Below are 22,703 nucleotides of genomic sequence, written 5' to 3'. Positions count from 1 at the left end.
CTCATTATGTGGATGTTAGGTTTTTAAAAAGTTACTGCATTTTTATTTTCAATTTTTCCACTTTTCTATCTGATTAATCACCTTATTTTTCTTTAATGTATTTGAGATCATTTATGTCCTCTTGCATTCATCTCATTCTGAACTTAAATTATCTAGTTCTATGGCATCTGATTAGACATTAATATCTCCTGATTTAGAATATTCTTTGTGCTCTCCAAGTTTCATGAGTTTGAGCCAGTGTCTGTTGCACTATTTGAATACAGCATGGAAGTTCCATGCTCTTCAAAGATGAACAGAGTCCACACTTTCCCTAGGGACAGCCCTACAACAGGAATGCAGGGAAAAGTTATGTTGATGAGAATGGTTGTCTAGCACTAGTTTTAGTTTTCCCCACATTTATATTTGACAGAAAATCAATCTTCATTAGCATTTTAGTTTGGAGCAGTAATGCACTTCTGAAACAACCCTTCTGAATTTTCTTATTTATTGTGTTTGGTTTTGACTGCCAAGTCTAAGCCAGATTACTTTCAGAGTAAAATCAACTGGGAAAACCACTTCAGCAGAACACCGTGTTTTTTCATGTAGTGCAGAAAGGGGCATCCAAAATTACTAGGACTATGCAGCTTACATCAATATTTACAAAAATAAACTTTCAAACCACTAAGAAACATCATCATATTTGAAATGCTCTGTATTAAGCTAAAAATAATTTGTCAGTCATCAGCCCTCTGGTTTTACAGCCCATTTCCTTGCTGTTTACAGAGATTTTTATTTTATCATGATGTAATTTCCTGTCTTGATGTAATTTCCTGTCCTTGCCTTTTCTTTGGCTACTATATCTTGTTACAGAATTCCTTTAGGGGTTTCTTGTATTCTTTTTTCCTTGCTTCTTTCTTTGCTGGCTTCTCTCTGTTGGGTTTACCAAAGGTTCAAGTGTAGTTTTTTTCTGTACTTGTGAGAAAGTGTTTCATATGTATCCAGCCTGTGGGCTGATGTCCTGACCCAGCTCCAGTCCATCACTTGGGGAGAATTAAGCTACTTCAGGGTTTTGTGCAATGCTGGTTCTCCTCACCCGGTCAGATCCTCACCCCCTCTATGGAGCTGCCCAGCCCTGGGGCTCGGGCTGCCCCAGCACCTGCTGATGCCCTGTTCCTTGCTGGGGAAGCATCTCTGGCTCTGGGTGCCAGAACCTGCCCTGTTGCCTGCCATGTGTTCCCTCCTCTTCCCCCAGCCCAGAGAGAGCTGCTGGCCCTTGTGAAACTTCGGCATGGATTGCGCTTAGTCCAGATGGTCAGATTAACTATAATGCCGTGTAACACATTTTAGCTGCAGGGTCTTCATTGCCTTGACCTGCTAATTCACTTGTAATCATCCCACTGCTTGTGAGAATAGACACTGTACCAGAATTGTGTTTTAAACCTTTAGGGAGACCCATAACCTCTATTTTGCTAATATTAAATAAGATCACTGCACAATTCTGAATGTTGGACTGAGTACATATGAATTACAACTTCCTGTGAGGTCACTGGTATTAGTGAAACACTGCAGAGTTATCAATGGTTTAAATAAAGTCATATTATATAAAATAGTCAAGAAAAAAGAAAATTAATTATTTGATTGTTGGAGCACTGCATCAGAGAAAAGGATGCAATTTTTTACAGATAACACATCAAAGAAAAGGCTGAATTTTTTTACAGATAGTTCAAGAAAGAGCTGTGCTAAGTATAGTTAGCCTGATCACCCATTTTGAGATCTTCAGACAGAAGTAATTTCTCTTGTCATTTTAAGACTATCAGGTTCCTTGTAATTTGCTTAGACTGATTAGACCAATCTATCTTTGAATGATGATTTTTGTAAAAAGGACAGTTCATTGTTCTGCTCTACATCTTTCAAATTTTACAGTGAAGTCAGAGGAGGAAGGCCTATATTTTTTCTACTTTCCTATGTGAGAAGTGCTATTCTTTAGTCATTCTTCCCAAACTTATATTCTGATTTGTAAGAACAGAAAAGTGATGTGACAATAAACTGACTTTACAACTTTATCTGAAGATGAAATGTATTTCTTATAACGTAACAGCAGGCTATAGTGCCTGTAAGACAGCAAAAGTTATGCATTTTACTTCTTTGCTGCTTTTTGTTTTGATTTCTTTAAATAGTCTCATCTATTTTTTGAACCTTGAAATTGAGATGTTTTAAATTTATATTAGAATTCATGTTAATGAGAAATCTATTTATGTATGTTCGTACCCTCAAGGCTACTTTCTGGCCTCCTTTAGCACTTGCAAGAATTTACAAGGTACTTACAATGGTATGAAAGAGAGAGGACAGTAACGTTTCTTAACGTGCACAAATTTGTACTATTGTTCTTGTTCCCTGAGAGACATCATCATAACATTTAAATAACATCACCATAAAGCTTAAATTTTACCTGTTCTCAGAACCTTCTAGTGAGCTTATCCATATGGTTCAGACCTTTGAAACTGAAATACGAATGGCTTTTTAGCTGATATTAAAAAAAGTTTTATGTATCATAACAAGAGTGTTCATCAACATGCAGACACAGATTATCAGTTTGTGAAATTTACTTAACATGATGTTCCTGGCATATCCCATATTTATCCATGAAAAAAAAATTAATCCAGCCCATTGGCTTTTTCCCTCAAATAAAATACTTCTTACTACCATGTTTTTTCAACAACGCAGAATCTAGTTCAGTTACTTTTAAGCATATTTCCAGGGATATGTTTGTTTCAGTTTTAGTTTTTATTTATGTTTTACAAATATAAAATTAGGGTTTTATTGCTTAGAAATAGATAAAACTTATTCCTAGTTAAGGAATGAAGTCCTATAAGGCAGAGGGTTATGTGATTTCCTGCAATACCTTAAATTCATCAAAATTAGATTTCCTCTTGATTAATATATTGTTATGCATGTTTCCTACAATCCTTATCAGAAATTCATTTTTAGCAGCTAACGGAAACGGAAAAATAACTGTGATAATAGGTACTACTCGTGTAAATATACAAAATTGAATCTTTATGATTGATGGTATTACCGCAAATAAAAATAAAGATTTGAAAATTATAAAAAATTGTGGTTCCTTAAAAAAATTGCCAGAGCTTATGTATTTTATGACTCCGTCATCTTTAATTTATCCGAAAAATTGTACTAGACCTACTTCAAATAGGGTCAAAGCTTCACCACAAATGGTAGTTCTTCAGATAACTGAGTCTTATTTTTTACTGCAGAGTATTGGGCACGTTAAAATCACTAGAGAATTACCTCACTATATCTTACAATTTGCTGTCACTTTAATGATGATTTATTCTTTAAGTCTTAATTTGATCTAAATAATATTTCCTAACTGAATTTTTAGTTTGAATTGATCCTTTTTTAGAGTATGTATTAGCCATGCTTTCAGCATTAATCACAAAAGCATAATATTGTAATATTCAGATTATACTTTTTTAAAATTTCTTTTTAATTTTTTTAATAAAAGAAACACTTTCTGTCCTTGAAATGACTGCTCTACAAACTGTAAATGCTTCTCTATGGCACAGTAGTGGTCAAATAGAAATTAAGCAATACATTCTAAGTTTTACAGGTTTAGGTATATTTTCCCTTCACTGGGTTTCATAAGGTTTACAGACATTTCATTTATTTTGTTTATAATTTTACTTTTTCTTTTGGTGGATATATTAGAAGGATAATTCATTGTATGACTTATATAAGATATCAGAAATTGTTATCTTCAGGATAACAATTGTTATCTTCCAAGTCAGTCAGGGGATCAGGTTCCCTGCCAGCTCTCCTCTCTGCTGCCTTTTCCATCATGTTGTCTTTCCAAGAGAACCCTCATTGATTCTCATTTTTTTGCTTGTCATTGTTTCCATTTTGCTGAATACTTCTGGAAAAAAAATGTCTTGTCCATTGTTTTCTTGTAACCCAAAATTTAAAGGGAAATATTCAAGTTCTTGAGTCAGTGATACTGCAAGCTATCTGTTCTCCATTGACCACATAAAAGAGCGACTTAGGGCATATTAGCTTAATTCACATAAGTATGTAGTGGTATCCAAAGAAATCACCATCACACATCTCCAAAGCATGTAATAGGACTTACAGTGAGTGGGGTAAGCGTGCATAGACTGCACATGAGGAAACTGTGTGCCATTCTGAGTCATGTTAATGATGACAGGAAAAGTACTCCCTTGCTTTTTGCACATCTTGTTGAAATTAGTTACATACATACCTATATTTCTACATGCACAAAGGTAGATAGAAAAACAGATGTAGAGCTATTCACAGATACAGAAATGTATGTAATATAAAATATCTGCAGGAAAATATCCTGCTTTTCTTAGTTTGGAATACTCCCAAAATATTTCTTGGTATTAAGGATCTTGCCTATATAATGTAAGAAGGTGTGTTATGTGACATGTATGGCAAAATAAAATCTATTTAAGGGATATATAAATATCTGTATTATATGAAAAAATGCTATCAAATATAAATATTTATAATATATCATTCTTTAAACACATTTTAGTCTACTCAGATAAAATGTACACTGTGAAAATAGATTCATGAAACTCAAGGGTAAGCAAGGTACATGATGAATTTTTTCATTTTAGAATATTGAAATATCTGAAATACATTTCCAGGAATTTCTGAACATGTATTATAATTGTGTTTTATTCAAGTATTTCATAGAAAGGATCAGCCACACATAAAAAATAAAGAGGGGGAAAAAGTCTTGTAAGATATTGCAGATGAGAAAAATGCACTGAAAGCAACAGGCATTTGTAAGAAGTTTTACAACTAGATAGGTCTAATCAATCTCCATAGTGCTATCAGTGATTGTAGAGTCTAAGGCACCTACATTTTTGATAAGCATTTTTTCAGCAAATTCTAACAGTAATGGTCACTCTGGTTAAATTGTTTCAAAGTTTTCTAAGACTACCATTTGGATTGTACGTATATAGAAGCATTACATATTCAATTAAGGTAACAAATTTGGCAGTAGAAATCCATTCTTGCTAATAACTTTCAAGATAAACTAATTCAGTTTCTCTCTGCAAAATCAGCTATTTTGCCTGAAATAGCTTATGACAATATTTCAAATTTTAAAATTATTATTAATAGTTTACAATTATTAGTAGTATTATTAGTATTACAACTATTATTATTAGTAGTAGTACTATTATGTTCTGAATATAGAATAGATAAAGACAGAATAATGGCATATACTTCTTGGATGGTCTCCTTAATACCAGTCACAATACAGAACAACACAGATGTATTTTCAAAGTAAAATACATCACTTTCATCCAAGCTTCTCAATTTAAACATCCCGCCCAGGCTTGAATATATGTACAAAATCTAAAAATGAAAATCAGGAGAATCCCATGTCTCTAAATATTATGTTATTTATCTCATCCAGCAATGTATTTGTTACATATCTATATGGGTGAGAATTATTTGGAAAAATGAGTCATATAAAACCAGTTTAAAAATAAAAACTATTTATTTCTCTGAGCTCAGTCCATTCTTTTTTTAATCATATGTTTTACTATACAATCTGGAGAATAAAAGGTATTAGGATAACTACACATATACCTAAAACCATTGGTGTTTGAGCCTAACAATTGTCACTGGGTGAGTTGCTTTTTGGTCTATTGTCAAATTCAAATCTGAATGAATGTGCATACAGAAACTATTTCATGCTTGTTAAATGCCTTTATTCCTTTCACATACTGAATATGTGTAAGTTTAAAAATTAATATTTGAGAGAATAGGAAGTTAAGATTCTGTTTTGTCTTTGTTTTAATAGGAATTTGCATTGTGGCTTTTTTAATCAGACAGCCAACCCCTTCCTTGACCTGATAAGAGCACTACTGGAAATTGTGACAGGTAATTCAAATTCACCTTATTGCTACCACTGATGACAGATAAAGATGTAGCAAACTTCTTAGCTTTAAACTCAACGAATGTAATATTACCAATTAATTTATTAATATAAATACACATTTACATCATGCTGAAGTAAATTAGTCTTCAGTAAAACACACATTTGTATATGAATTAAATGATCTTGGTATAAGCAATACATTATTTTATTTATGTTTTAAATTAATAGTTTGCAACTGACATGGGTTTTTTCCTAAACACAGACTGCTTATTATTTATGAATGTTTACAATTGTTCCCACCATACAAGGCTTTCCAATATTTATGTTTTAATGTATAATTTCATATTTCTTAGTTGTATTACGTTTCAGAGAGTATGTTAAACTTCTAAATAATTGTTTAAGGTTTTTAATGTTTTTTCAGAAGTAATGATAATGAGTTAGATAATTTTTTTGAGATGTGCTCAGTAAACTTGTGTATGGCAGCTTCTTCCCCTGAAAGAATCTCTTTTTATAGTCCTGCTGTTAAATTCTCGACCTTTGCCATGACCACAACCCTGAGGCATTTGAACTGTCAGATAAAAAAGTGGAAAGAGGCTGGTGAAAGTCGTAGAATGCAATAAGCTTTGTAGTGCATTGATGAATTTCCTGCCAAAACTTCACTGCCACTGCTGTCACATTTCCTTAAATAATAGGAGGATTTTTCCTCTAATGGACAGTGGAGGCTGTTTGCCTAATGAGAACTTGCAGAGGCAACCTGCCACGTGTCTGCAACTGAGGTGAAACAATCTCGCCTGGCTACAGACAAGTGGCTAAGAAGCTGTCATATTCAAATGTACCTGTCAGTAATTAATCTCTTTGGGCATCACCCCCCCCCCCCCCCCTTATTCATATATACTGTTCTGTGTGCAATAGAGCATTAAATTGCTATTGCTTTTCAGTGGGAGTAGATCATATTCAGGGGTCATCAGAACCATGTTCCTGGGTGGAGCATGCTTGATTCAGACAGGCTGTTTCTATCAAGAACTTGGTATCTGAAATCTCTTCCTCAGGAGATTTTACACCAGATTATCTTTTCTAATATTATTCTGGAAAACCTTATTTTTATTTAATACCATGTAGATAGATAAAATTCATTCAATGGATAGTTCTAATTCTGATGTAGCCACTGAGTAGCCACTAATTGTTGTGTCAAGATTCCTAATGAATTTTTCAGTATCTGCTAGCAAAGCTTTTTCTTGCAATTACTATATATTAAAGATAGACTCAATTTCTGACTTTGTCACAAGGTCCTCTTTTTGGGGTCAGGAGGATGTGCTATAGAACAACAGAGATAAATCTACTCCTTTTGGTGCAGATTTATTCAAGCCTAAGTCTGTTCTAAAAACTTCCTGAAGTCCTGATCCCTCAAAGTGAATAATCTTTTAATTAAAAAATAATACAATTTTCCTAAAAGTCAATCAGCAAGTTTTCAATGGATAAAAGTTACAGTGATTCAAAATATATTTTTTTGAAAATTACTTTTTTTCTCCTAGTGTGGGTATTAAAAAGATGCTTTATTTTGCTTCCATTTCCCAACTTATGATATGAAATTAATGCAATAAACGACAAGTCAAATATATTATAAGATCAATATTTTGTGGTTTTTTGTTTGGTATTTTTTAATTATGATTTTTTAATTGCAGCCTTTATAGCTGCAAAATATGTCCAGAAATTAATTTATTATTTTCAGTTGAGAAGTACATGTTCTATACAGGGATGAAGCACAAACCAAATGAAATTAGTTTCTTTCCACTTTAAAAGAACAGTATATTGTAGACCAAACAAAAAACATTACACTGAATTATTCCTTCCCCATCACTTCTATTATTAAATTATTTTTTTTTATATCAGTACTTATTAAGGCCTTAAGAAAGATAGATTATTAAATCACTAATTTAGAATTCACAGTATTTAAATGAAAATTCTGTAAGTTAAACTAGGAACTTCAACCTTGTGTTTCTATCTTATAAGTACTGGTGACAAATTTAAAAGCATTTATAGAGACATAATTATTTTTGAATTGTTAAATTCATCATTCTTTTTCAAGAACACAAAACTGAGTCTTATGTCCAGTTAAACATTTGCAAGTCAAGCATGAACAGGAAATTGCATCACATGAAAAGCCAACATTTTTTTCTCTTTTAGAGATATTATACATTCTGTCTTAGTTGACTTTTGAGCATGTATTGCTAAAGATGATAAATTTCCTGAATACTAAAAAATCTATACGCAGTAATTCATTGTGTTTTTCCTTTTTAAATGAAAATATTTTTGGCTAACATTTTTACTTGCATTTTTAATCTGGGACATGTCACTTAAAAATCACAGATATTATTTCGATGCTTCTCTCTTTCATTGAGATTTGTTCTTTTTTGACATTTTCTTATCCTGGCTGTGTTCACTTCCATGCAATGCATGAAAAGTAAAGGAAACTAGGCACAAGGCAAATGGAGTTAATGTGTTCTAACTACCTTACTACTTATGCTAAAACGTGTGCATGATTTTCTGAGCACTTCAGAACATCAGCATTAGATTTGGAAATTACAATTTCAGTCTTAGTTGTAGAAATTAATGTTTTACTGACTAATTTCCATTTTCTCCTTGTGTTCCATAAGCTATCAAAAAGATATGCTGTCTGATAATTTCACAGCAATATTTCCATTTTCTAATTTCTTTAAGCTTGATTTTTTTTTTTAAAGGAAAGACGTGACAATATTAACCTCATTCTGAATGAAGTAAAATTCCCTACTCCATAATTCTATAGTTGAAAACTACTTTAATTTTTTTTTCATTTTTGTAACTTGTCTGTTTGCCTCTGTTGAGAAGAACATATATATCCTGCTGTAAAACTTCTTTAATATTCGCTAATATACCTGGCTGTCCTTTCTGAATACATAAAAAATTACTGTTTTGTTTTTTTTTTTTATGTGAAACTGAAATGGTCCTCAAATTAAAACAGTACCAAATACTTAAAAGGGGAGAGTTGCCACTGTTCTATAGTTGCAGAATATGATTAGAAATTGTCATGTAAATATGTTGATATTTTGATAAAAGTGTGAAGTTCCTTGTCATGATAAGAGAGATACAATATGAATATCTAAATGAGGTTTATCTACACATTTGGGCTGAAAATGTCCTCCACACTGACTAGAAAAGAGGAGCTGGTAGTCAGGATCTGTGGTGAAATATTTTTTTCCATTCATACTTTAAAGATGCTGAGATTGCTTACAGGGATGCAGCAAATTAAGAGCTTTGCAACTCCCTAGAATATTCATGTAGTCACAGGACAAATATTTGCCATGTAACAGTTTTCTACACGTTTTATAATTTTTGAAACTCCCATGCTATTGTAAATATGTACCAATATTATAAATTCATTTTAGTAGAACTTACAAGAATTGGTGGCTTTCTGAGAATCCAGTGACATTTTTATTCATTGATTTGAATAATAGATGTGCTTTACAAACATTCATCATGCCTCTAAAAGTTTATACATATCTTAGCTACCTGGAAATCTGCAAGAATCTGATGAAAGAAGTTTTCTGGAAGTTAGAACTTTTCTAAATTTAAGGCAGTAAATTCATCAGCCTTCAAATCTTTCATTACACTTTCAGTCTTCTTCTTTTCCCGTTCTGCCTTTTTCTGTGATATTCCTGAATGAGTTTTCTTTCAAACAAAAAGACAAAAAGAAACCAATAAACACAATCCCCAAAACTCCCAAAAAACCAAGCAAACCAAACTAACTCACAAAAAAAACAAGAAAAAGAAAATAAAAAACCACCAAAAAACAAAACCCTAAACAATAAAAAAAAAAACCACCAAAATAACATGCCATGCTTACAAGCATTCATGGCTGTGAAAAATCCTTTTTTGCTACCCTCAGTGCGTTGCTGCCTTAATTCAACTGCTTGAAAAACTTGTGTTGTCTCATTTATTGCATTCAATTTACATCAATGGCTGAATTAACTGAAGCATTTATGTTGTAATGATATTTGTCTTTAATTTTACTAGTTTTTTTCAGCTTTTGTTTTTCTAGAACTGGCTATTGTTTCTAACTGTAAGAAAAATGTTATTTGTGAAATGGTAGCTACACCATCCTATATTAATTATGCATAATCTAAGTGCCTTAGACTGAGAGATTTGGAGCGTTTTAGACTAAATTAGTTTTATTTCTTAGCATTCCAAAAGACTAACCCTTCAAGTGTAAGAATATTGTCTTAGTATTACACAGGTCATTATAAATATTAGAAAGGCAGAGGTATTTTTCCAGATCAATTTTTTCCTCTAAGTATACCCTGACACTATTATAATGGCTAATTTGTTTGTGCAGCATTATTCCAGCATGAAATAAGAGACATAAAACTTCTGTGAAATGTGACTTTTGTGTCATCCTATTAGCTGAAAATAAGATTGCAGACTATAAAATGCCTTTTCTTTAATGAGTATCACTGCTGTATCCTATAAGATTTAATTACAAATTTATTAGTTCAGCTTTATACAAGGCCTTGGAGATGAGGGTTTTTTCATAGAAATAAAGGTAGCTTAAAAAAAGTTTCTCCCTTCTGTTTGATCTTAAAGTCAGTATTTATATAGACAAATATATGCTGTGCAAACTATATAGCATTTTAAGAATTCTCTGAAAAAATCTGCATGCCCAGTATTTGTATATTAAATTTTCAGGTGTGCAATAAGTAAAGACTCCAATAAGTAAAATCTGTATTTTTCACAGGCCATTAAAGAACATATTTATTCTATATACCTCTCTAAATAAGGATTACTGTATTCAGCCTCTTAGACCATATTGATTTTTTTTTTTTTTGGGTGCATGAACTTTCTGAAAATTGGCAGTAAACTGGACAGTCTGGGAATAAGGTAAAAACTGCAGAAAATGTTTGTGCTTGAACCTATTAATTATTAACTCTTGCAGACATTCTTAATGCAAACAGCACAGTGAAATGCACATCTCTAGGTGACAGGCTATGGATGTTTTGAAGAGAAATAATAAATTAAAAGCACAGTAGTAACACTGTCTTTTAACAGGGAATTTAGATCCAGAAAAAAATTTATCCACATCTAATGGGCTACTGAGAATGCCAGAATTGATGTTTAATAATCATTAAGATTGGAAGTAATCATATAATCAATAAGATCGGAAAAAACCTCCAAGATCATTGAATCCAACAATTATGTACCTATATCTCAATTCAGTGCTATCTTTTGTGTGGCTAGCAACCATGCAGTTGTCTTCAAATTATATTATTCTGTGACTCCCTTTGGTCTTTCAATGACAGTAGCTAAGAGCATTTTTTTTTTAATTTGAAGTTACATTATAAAACTATTCTGAATTGTGTGTATTAGTATTCTATAATGTATTGGTAAATAATGTATCAATAACTGTATGCCACTGTATAAAGTACTTCGTTCTATTGGTACTTATGCAAACTGAAACACAAAGTCTTAAGAGTCTTACAGAAGACTCTTAAGGTTTTTTGAATAGTACTGTTCTTGTCTGAAGCACTGGCTGCATCTCAAAATCCACAAATACCAAAGGAAATCTCCAGTAAAATGTATTAAACCAAAATGAAGTTTAATGTATTTCTATTGAGGGAAATTGTCATATTCTTGTTACAAAGGAAGATGTGAAAAGAATTAATAATTTGAACATGCACAAAATTCTTTAAATTACAACCTTTGATAGAATTTGACTTTACAGATCTGATATCAAACCCAGGAATTATATGAAAGATCTGTTCACTGAATACACCACTGCTTATGAAAGGACCATGACTATTATTCTCTTCTGTGCCGCTGAAGGAAATACTGGTTTATTGATTTGTCTCATCTAGATCAGGTCCTTTGGAATCAGGAGCTTATATTATTCTTGATGAACAATTTTTTTTTATTAAATTCTGTCTTGGGCTATTCATAGGAAAAAAGACCCACACAAGATGGACTTCATTACACATAAAGCATACTTTCTGTTAGCAGATCAGCATGTGAAGAGCAAGGTGCAGTAGGCTAGAACCAGTTAGTGTCCATCTATCTGGGGAAGATATGTCAATCAGATTGGCACATATAAATTTAATAACATAAGCATCATTTTTGGTTCTTTAGCTTTAAAAAAACCAAAACATTATACTCCTGTACCTCTTCAACCAGATTTAATAACAGTAAGATAAATATTATGAGATCTTACCATAAAATTCAATTTCATAATCCCTTATGAATAAGGAATGAAAAGAAAGATAGCATGTTAAAAGTCCTCCTAAAAGGTTAAGAGTTGAGAAGCATATAAAGACATAGCGAGCATTTTAATTTTTTTTAATATACGTTGCTGTTGTTTTTCTCCAGAATAGCAATCTGCATGGTTTTGATGAACATGCAAGGAAGGATTTCCGAGATAAATGTGGCTGAAATAGCACTGTAAATTAGGGTAATTATTTTAATATATAATTTCATTTTAAACCATACAATAGTATTTGCTGTAATAAGCAGTACATCAACTTATTGCTTAGTCTTTCAAGGCAAACTAGTCCAGTGCCTGGAATACACATCAGGCAACAACTATGCACTGATGGAATGAATGCCATAGCAATCCTTTAGGTCTCCTTACTTCTCCCTTTTCTTACAGAATTCCTGAGTCTAGACTTGTTTATATTTCCAAGCTACACAGGCTGAAACATTTCAAACATGCAGGAATCCTATGAATAAATTACAGGAAACTCTGAAGCTGTAGTTTGTCACTCTTCTGCAAGTTTTAGGAAGAACAAAATCTGCCATTTCTATAAACTTGAATTCCTTCTAGCTCAATGTATTCATCTTTGTGAATTAAAATGTAAACCAGAATACAGTACTTACCACAACAATGCATACAATTTTTGAATGGCATATATTAAGAAAATCAAGTTTTTGTACTCAGATTGTTACTAAAGGGAAAGATTTTGCTAATTCTTTATGTGAGCCTTGTCTTTCACTCTTATCTCTGTCCATAGCTCTATGACTATTTAGGATTACCATCCCATTACCAACAGCTAAAACAAAATACAAGTTCTTTGCATGTCTGCAGATAGAGACATCCAAGTTTACTGGGTTTCAGTTCATTAATTTTACTCATGCACAGACCCATATCAAAAATGCACAAGTCAAGTATTTAACTTCAAAAAAGGATCAGAATGTGAAAAGATCATAAAAGCAATGGTAATGGGCAAGATAAAAGACTTGTACTTTAAGATCTTGTGTTAGACAGTGGTCAATTGTGGATGCAAGAACAAATTAATGCTTCACTCAATTTAACCTCACAGCTACTGACATCCTGTAGTTTAATACCTTCTGAACTGGAATTTGTCTCTACATCTTTCTGTTTGATACCACTTAATAACTGCAATAGCAGTTATATTGGCACAGCATGTTGCCAATAAATTTCACAAGTCATTTGCACATTGAGTAAAAGAAAAAAAAAACCCAACAAATTTCAGTTAGTTCTTGAATATTCTTTTGATTATTTTTTAGTTTAATGTTGTGGAAAATTATGAATAACACTTATCTATCTCTACTGCCATCTTATATTCTTCTCCAATAATTTATTTTTCCAGAATCCCAGTTGATTTAATATCTCTTCATACACAAGTCTTTTCGTACTTATTTTTCACTTATACCTTTTTCTTTTAGTTGGGGAGACCTGAAAGATCTTCAGAATTCAAGATACTTAGGAATTACACAATTGTGAAACATTGCAGTAATGCTTTATAATTTTCTTGTATATTTTTTTCCTCTTCTCTAATGTGTCACAATTTTGATTTCTGCTCTGAATTTTTTTCATAACATTAACCTAATAACCCTAATGCTTTTTCTAAGACATTAGTTTAGAACCCATTTTTAAATATATGCACAAAAAACTTTTCCCCATATTTTTTCTTTACACTGCTTATACTGAATTTCTTATGCCATTTTATGATTCAGTTACTTAGTATCATAAACCACTTCTGCAATTCTTTGCCGTCAACTTTAACCTTTCTAAATAATTTTAATATAATCATATATACGTCATTGTTTAATACCTTTTCCAGACCATACACCTAGAAATATACTAAAAAGCACAGGTTCCTTGAAAGGTCACCAAGGAATTGTTAAAACCACTATTTATTCCAGTTCTTGGTTTACTGTTCTTTAGCCAGGTGCTAACTGTTCAAGGTGGTAGCACATACTTACTGTCTGATTTAGAAGATCTTTATTTCCATTGGGCAAGCGTACAACTTACTAGAAAGAGCACCTCATAAATTAGGTCAGAATGTACTTCCAAAAATACACCTTAACTTAAAGAGATATTAACACTTTTGTCTATCAAAATTAACACATCACTATATTTAGGCATTTAAATATTTTTGGAAGCTATAATGAGATAAATTTTAACCGTCTTGATGGGCAAAACAGTGAGTTAATGAATGTGCTGTTGACATCATATTTCATGGTCATTCAAAAAAGGCTTCTTGTAAGGATGAATATGTCCTGAATTATATTGATTATAAAGTGCTCTAATCCCAAAATATACTTTAAGAGTTAAAGTTTGCAACTGCCTAGAAACCCATGTCCAGTAGAAATTAATCTTTTTTCTTGTAATTACTTTTTAAATTACCAAAATGAAGGATTTTGCTTTCTATCTACCTGAATCAAGAAAATTACTGTTAGTAGACACCCTCATATAAAGCCAATAATTATAGAGTCAAGCAGGAAAGTTTTTTCAAATTTAAATTTAGGTGGTAATATTTTTAAATGTACTTTGGGGGAAATTGTGACATTTTTACTTATTAAAATAATTTTATATAAATATAAATATAAATAATATAAATATAAATAATATAAATATAAATATAATTATAAATATAAATATAAATATAAATATAATTATAAATATAAATATAAATATTATAAATATAAAGAAATAAATAGAAATAGAAATAGAAATAGAAATAATAGAAATAGAAATAGAAATAGAAATAATATAATTTTTATACATGGGGTAACCTTATTGTTTTGTATCATGTGGATGCATTGACTTAGTGACTCATACTTACAGGTCACTAAGTTGCATATATATATATGCACAGCTCATAGAGGTGATAATAAAGATGATATATAAAAATGTTCATTTAAAGTTGTTGAAGCCCTAGAAGAAACTTTGAAAAAAAAAACAATTCCAATGCATGTATTAGTTTGATAACACAAGCCCTGCATGAAAGATAACCAAATATCAAAAATCATTGGTATGCAAATTCTATACTATGCTTATTGCCAAACCAGTGAAATATATAGTGTTGTCACATCTTTCATCATCACTGATAAACACTATCTTCTCCAGGGAGTAATTTTCAGCACAGGAGGCTCTTCAGGTATCTATGTAGACTACTAAAATTAACAACAGTATTTTGGGCATAGAGCATACTGCTTGGCAATGCAAAATGCCACAAGGAATAATCCAAATGATACCAGGAGGAAGCATTACATTAATGTGTGGATAATGTGAACTACTAATATATTTTAATGTGTGTATTAATTCTTTGTGTGATGAACATTTTTTATAATGTGCTAATTCTGCATTATTTTGTCATTCCATCCTGCCTGTTAATATAAGTTAGTAAGGAAATATACTGAAGAGAGTGATTTGGAGCATTTCTAGTGATTTGGATAACACTTGATAGGCTTCTGTATCAATCTGCTACGTAGAATAACTGGTCTGATGTGATGAACTCTATGTTTCCAGTCAGTAAAAGCCAGTAATCCATTGTCATGCTGCTATGATTATGACAGACACAGATTTCTGTGCAACTTCTTCCCAGGCTGCTGCAGGCAACTTTTAGAAGTGACTGTGCTTAGTCACTATGTGTGAGCAAAGCAATCACAAATCACACTGCAGCATGGAGCCCAATGTGCCTGAAGTCTCACTGGCTGTGGACTGAGTGATTAAATTAACATTATAATGGGAAACATGCAAGTTTGCTGTGATTGTTTTGATTTTGATTCAAAGCCCTTCTTGGCTAATAGGTAGCTTCCCTAAGTAGTTGTTCCTCCCTACTTACCATCTATTGTGTACTTTTCAATTTCCTAATTCTCATTTCTGATGCCAATCAAATTCTCATCCATCTCTAGGCTATTGTAATATTGGTATGCCTCTAACACACAGTACTACTGATTATAATTCTTTAAAGTAATGCTTTCCTGGAAGTTTGTTTCAAGAGGTTGGCTTCTTACTATAAAATAAATTACAATAATGCTGGCAGGACTTGAAGAAGTTTAGATTGAAATTAAAATGTCTGATTCCTCTACCTAAAACAATTCAGGGAAGTACTTACTAGGTATTGATCTCATATTAAGAGTTTATTCCTTTATGAAATGATTAGGTGACACAACAATTTTTGTGTTGCATGCCCTCATCTATCTAAATTATATGTCAGATTGCTAAAGAATTTAGAAAAAATAAATGAATGTGATTAATATTAATTCAAAAGATTTATTTTCTGGGCCTATTGCTTATCAGGTGACTTGCAGAAATTTTGCAAAGCTAAAATGAGATAGAAAAGAAAAAGAAAATTTTTAGCTAAAGCCAGTAAGTGTAACAGATATGTAAGTGGGTATAAGTAAATAATAAAGACGCTTTCAATCTCTTCTATCCACCTAAAGGTTTCATTCTATGTTCTTGTAATAAAATTCTCTTTTTTATTATAGTTGTAGAAACCATTTCCCTCAACCAAACACTCACTCTCAGCAATGCACCCATAAATCAAGACATCTTAGTCTAAAAAATGCCATAACTCACCCTAGTTCACATCTTTGCTAACACAACTATCCATTTATTTTTTTTTCTCTCCCTGCTTGCTGCACCACATACATATTGAAAAACAATTCAAAGGAGAATCACAGAGCAAAGGCATCTGGTGGTAGATAAGCAATTGCTTGAATCTACATTCTATAATCTGTTGGAAAGAGGAACATGGAACTATTTAAGAGCTATGTACTTCTACCCAACTCATAGGCAGTTTAGTGAGAAAGAGACCCAAAGCAGTCTGTTTACGCAGCTGTACAATCAAGGCTATTACATTGAGTTCCATAAGTAGACTGGTCATCAGCTGAAAGGGATTAAATAAATATCTTTGGACTCTTTGGTAATCCCACCAGTTACATTTTAATTTTCTTAAGACAATGAAGAAAGTTAGCAAGACAAGTAATGATACTGTCTTGAAGAAAGTCCCAATTGTTGTTTGCTTGGCAGAAGCTGTGCTTTACTACAAAGCAGTATGTTTCAGTATAGAGCCACATATACTATATTTTAATGGCACTTGATTGATTTTGAGATCACTCAGCAATCACAGCTGACATTCAGTGAGTGCTGTTGTGAGTGTTTGTAGCTTCTTTCTTTACAGTATCTACTTACACCATCTGATCTAACATTTAACATACCTAAAAAATACTTCACAATTTTTTGGATACCTGTTCAGAAAAAAGGCTAATAAAAATAACATTATGGATAGTAGTACTAGCACAAAATTTTTGAACAAATACAACCCACTTCTGAAAAATGCTTTTGCTCTTGAAGTACTGAAGTTTATGAACTATCATAAACAAGATTATAAATGCTAGAAGACCCAGGGTCTAATTTACAAGTGAGGACCCCAGATTTTCTCATTATTTGCTGTGAAACCTCTTGCATTGAAACTTATAGTGTGCATGTAACTTACAGCTGACAGTACTGCAGAGTGACTCTGATCAACACTATTAAATCTGACAATAATTTTGATTCATGGAGATATTTAAGTTTATACCTTCTGACCAGAGGGTAAGGGTCCTTTACACATGTTGTCCAGTGGAATGAAGGAAAATTACCTGTATATTATGGCTACATAATTTGTGGCAAATGTGACATTGTTGGAAGGAACATGAATTAGAGGGTGTGTGCATGTGTGCTTTTGATTTAATTCATACTATTCCATAGCTTTTATGAAGTTGTAGAAATAAATGGGATTCTATGTGCATCTATTATTCATATGTGTTCATGTCTAAAGTTACATTTAGCAGTGCAATTTTTGACATGCCTCTTAGTTTTTATTTTCTCATGACGTGATTTTTTTCAAACAGGGATAATTCTAACCTCACTTAAGTCCATAGTATTTTAGTTTCATATAAAGATATATTTTTGTAGCATTCTAAGTCTGATCATGCCTCTAATTATTAAAAGTCACCTTCATCTCCTATCTTCTTTACAAAAACATTCAGCAAGAGAAGAACATAGTACAGAGAAAAAAAGTTGAAGAAATATTTTCAGATCCTCCAAATAATTTCTTTATGCATGTCAACATTTACAAGTATATTCAGTCCACAATTAAGAACTGGGACTCTGATTACCTTTACCTTTGGAGTTATAAGTCATTAGGTAAAACAACTTATTGCCCTTGGTTATAGCATCTCATTTAAAAAAAAAAAATTAACCATGTTATAATTGTAAAAAAATGAGAGAGTAAGGTTTGTCGTTTTCTCTAGGTTAAGCTCCTTGGCCAAGAAGAAGACTCTGGGGTACCAGAGTTTGTCTCTGTTAGTTAAATCAAGGATATTGATCATGACTTGAACATAAACTTTTCCCTGGTGATAACTTCCAAGTAGGATTAATGTTCTTTATACCTAGCTCACAAGATATGAATAACTTTTCTTTTTGGCAACTGTAACTTTTAAGTTAGTTTCTAGATATAATCATGGATACCATATATAAATTCTTACCAACTTGACTTAATAGAATAATCTTTACTTTAACCATACTTGATCAAAATAATACACTTAAATTCTGTGGCTATACAGTATATAATGTATTTTCAAGTATAAAACTGACATTTCACAGTACATTAGCAAGCAATAAAGGATGATTCTCTTTTAATGTAATTTAAAAATCTCACTATCAGTGCCTGTGCCTGACCTCCATGACATAACCACCTGAGTACATTATCCTGTGCCAGATAATCCATATGTTCTTTTAGATGACTTATTCCTTTTCACTTTGTTAAGTAGCCCTGGACAGTGAGTTTGGCATTCTGACATCACATTGCGAAAAGACATTCATAATTCCTTACAGATATGACTGAAGGGGCAATTGTCCATGTCCTTTCAGCTCACATTACCAGCTGTCCCTGTGATGCTACAGCCTCAGTCCTGGAAGAATTTCTTGAAATTCTTTATCAGAAACCCTAACTTTAACAACTTTAACAATTCTTTTTTTTTTTTTTTTCACATTCACAATCATTCTTATTAATGAAAACCTCCTACTTTGCATATTTCAAGTCATGTAACTTATGTGAGGAAAAACTGAAGGGTTTTTTTTTTTCTTTTGTGCCATTATAGCTTTGTCTTGCCCTGATTTTGTCTTCCCATTTTGTATATACAGAATCAAAATGATTAATCTTATTTTATCTCCCTAAATTCTCAAATTCTACTCAGAATAAACTTTCCATGTTCAAGGAACCAGACCCTTTTATCCAAGTTCTTTTACATGTTATAGACATACAGGATTATATAGTACTGAATTAAAAACGTGAATATTCGTGTACTTTTATGTTGTTTTTATTTTTAACTCAGTTCATACTGCTCATAGTAAATCATTCAATTAGACCATTATTCAAAGGCTTCTCCATGCATTTTTCCATGTTTACATGTATTATCTGGAGCTCTGAAGCAATCAGCTGTTCTCATACATAATGTAGTGTTTGATAAATGACTCAGTATGGCAGGTATGACAATCCTAGCTCTATCAATAACAGTAGGTGCTAGAAGTATCTTATTTTCTGTAATAGATCCAAACCTGAAGCAAATATATATATTTTTTTTCAAAACTGCATGACACTACTATAAAACTTCTACTCTTCAGATTAGTTACCCCTTTATTAAATAGCATATCACGACACCACTGATCTGACTTTGATTCAAAATCAAATGGGTTTCAAATGGCCTGTAACTTTCATTCAGGTTCCCACAGTCAAATCTATCTATGCATAATCGGGAATACTAAAAATGCTTGATTATTTTTTCATATACTTTTTTACTGCATTTTATACTACTGGGATAGCAAAAAAACTTTCCACTATAGACTTGAATTTACATTCTTCTGCATTCAGTCTGCTTATCTTCATTTCAGATACACTGGTGATATTTCACACATTATATTATGTGAAATATTAAATACAAAGTCCTATTAGATTACCAATCATTTCCCTTTGTGAATGTTGTATAAAAAAACAAATGCAATACTATATATGACAAAATTGAGTAAGCAGTATTTTGCATTTTTGCTGACTGCTATTCTTTCCTTAGTTAGTTAGTTAGTTTTCAGATGTATTAGTTTTGCACCGTTGGTTTTCATATGGATTTCTTCTGACTCCCAAAATAAGCAGGAAATTAAATATTTTGTAGTTGACTACATTATTTTTTACATTAGAAAACAAATCTTATGATATAAAAAACATTTTATGAGTATTATCACCAAACAATAAAACTTGTCTTTTTTTTTTAATCTTTCTGCATGAACTCACTGAAAATATTAAAAATGGAAGCTTCTACTTTAAGAAGTTATATTATTTAATCAGAATAAAGGTGGTATATGAAAAGATAAAAACAATATGACATTTAATTTTGTGTATTACCCCATTTTGTACATTGCTACATTTGACTGGATAGTGGATTGTTTGAGAAAAAATTTAAGCTTTGTTTTTCTAAGCTGCTCATTGAAATGTCTAACTTTTTTGAGCATAATATTGAGCAATTTCTCACCTTTGGAAAGCACTAGTGATACCTATATGTCAGTCCCTTCTCAATGAAGTGTGTATTTATACCTACACACCAGTATTATTTAATATCTTTATTGATTACATAAAGGGATGGAGTGCATTGTCATCAGGTTTGTAGATGACACCAAGCTGAGTGATGTTGACACACCTGAAGGACTGGATACCATCCAGAGACCTGGACAGGTTTGAAAAATATGTCCATGGAATTCTTTTGAGGTTTAATAAGACTAAGTGCAGTGAGCTACATCTGGGTCAGGGAAACTGCTGTCATAAATCCAAACCGGGGGATGAACAGATGGAGAGCAGCCCTGCTGAGGACTTGGGGCTGCAGGTGGGTGAGAGGCTGGACATGACCCAGCCATGGCACTCACAGCCCAGGAAGCCAAACGTCATCCAAAGCAGCATGGCCAGCAGAGAAGGGAGGGGATTCTGCCCCTCTGCTCTGCTCCTGTGAGACCCCACCTGGAACCCTGCATCCAGCTCTGGGGTCCCTGCACAGGAAGGACATGGAGCTGTTGGAGCTTGTCCACACAGTCCAGAGGACACCAAGATGATGAGAGAGATGGAGCACTTCTGCTATGAGGGAAGCCTGAGAGGTTTGGGATTGTTCAGTCCAGAAAAGACAAGGATTCTGGGTGACCTAATGGACACCTGCCAGTAGCTGAAGGGTTTGTGCTGACAGGACAAGGGAGAATGGCTTCCATCTGAAAGAGAGTAATATTAGACTGGACATTGGGAAGAAATTCTTTACTGTGAGATTGGTCAGGTGCTGGAACAGGCTGCCCAGAGAAGTCGTGGATGCCTCATCCCTGGAAGTATTCAAGGTCAAACTGTATGGAATTCTGAGCAACCAGATGTAGTGAAAGCTATTCCTGCATATGTCAGGGGGCTAGAACTAGGTGCTTTTTGTTGTCCCTACCAACACAAACCATTTTATGATTGTATGAGATATATATTTAAAGAAATTATAGTATTATATGTACAGGTAATATATATTATACAGTTATGTATATGCAGGTATATAAGGTATATATATAAGGTAGTATATATAAGGTATATTTTAGCATATTATGATATGTATATATATACACTGGAAACACAAATTGTTAGTATATATAACATTGAATAGTACACACTTTACATCATTTACATCATTAAATTGTAAATCATAAAATTGTACATCATTAAATTTACACTGCAATTGTACATCACAAATAGGAGGTTTAAAAGTATACAGTTAGAGTTATTCCAATAAATCTCCCCTATCAAATACATTATATTTATAACTTTAAATAATGAATAATTTTAACTAGGTGAGTGTACACATATGAAGAATGAAGTGGTGAACAAATTTTGCATCAGAAAATTACACCATCATCACAGATGTGCAGATTTACCTGAGACACTGGTTTTTTTTCCCCCCTTTTGCTTTCATTTATTCCATTTGAAGCACATAAAAATGAGCTGCATGCTTTTTATTTTAATATAATCAAAGTAAAATAAATTGTTTTGTAGAAGGACTACCAGAATTCAATTCCATTTTAGTTCTAATTCTGGTAGATATTTTGATCTGATCCTCTATCCAAAAAGAGTATTTTTAAATTATTTTTTGCAGCTACAACTCCACAGTATAGTCATTTGCAGTGAGATTTAGAAGTGATGTTTTTCCCTTGCATTTCTTTGAAAGTTAAAAAAGAAAACAATAATTTTAATAAATGAGAGGCAAATGGGAAGGGAGGGATGTGGAAGAGAAATAAATAGAAAAGAGATGGGGGAAATAAAAATAGTGGCAGGACAGACTAAGGAAAATATCACCATTCAGTGGATCCCAGTGATATCCTGTTGGTCCTCTCCATCTGGTCTTCTTGGCAGTAAAAGTACCCCGAAACCAAACCATAGAGTCCACTGGATTAATATATATTTAAGCCAGGTGGGAATGT

General features: G+C 32.4%; 1 protein-coding gene across 4 annotated transcripts in view; it reads left to right on the top strand.

Annotated features, from left to right (window-relative positions):
* The window catches only part of MGAT4C (MGAT4 family member C), a 321,254-nt gene that overhangs the window by 141,358 nt on the left and 157,193 nt on the right, over positions 1 to 22,703 (top strand). For all 4 annotated transcript variants that reach the window (XM_077783549.2, XM_085570193.1, XM_085570191.1 and 1 more), the window contains one exon: positions 5,831 to 5,910. The gene's annotated coding sequence lies outside the window, so the exon portion shown is untranslated. The remainder of the gene's footprint in view (positions 1 to 5,830; positions 5,911 to 22,703) is intronic.

Source organism: Lonchura striata, chromosome 1A, assembly GCF_050655825.1.
Source record: "Lonchura striata isolate lonStrDom1 chromosome 1A, ASM5065582v1, whole genome shotgun sequence".
NCBI lineage: Eukaryota > Metazoa > Chordata > Aves > Passeriformes > Estrildidae > Lonchura > Lonchura striata.
This window is presented reverse-complemented; position numbering and strand designations above follow the sequence as displayed.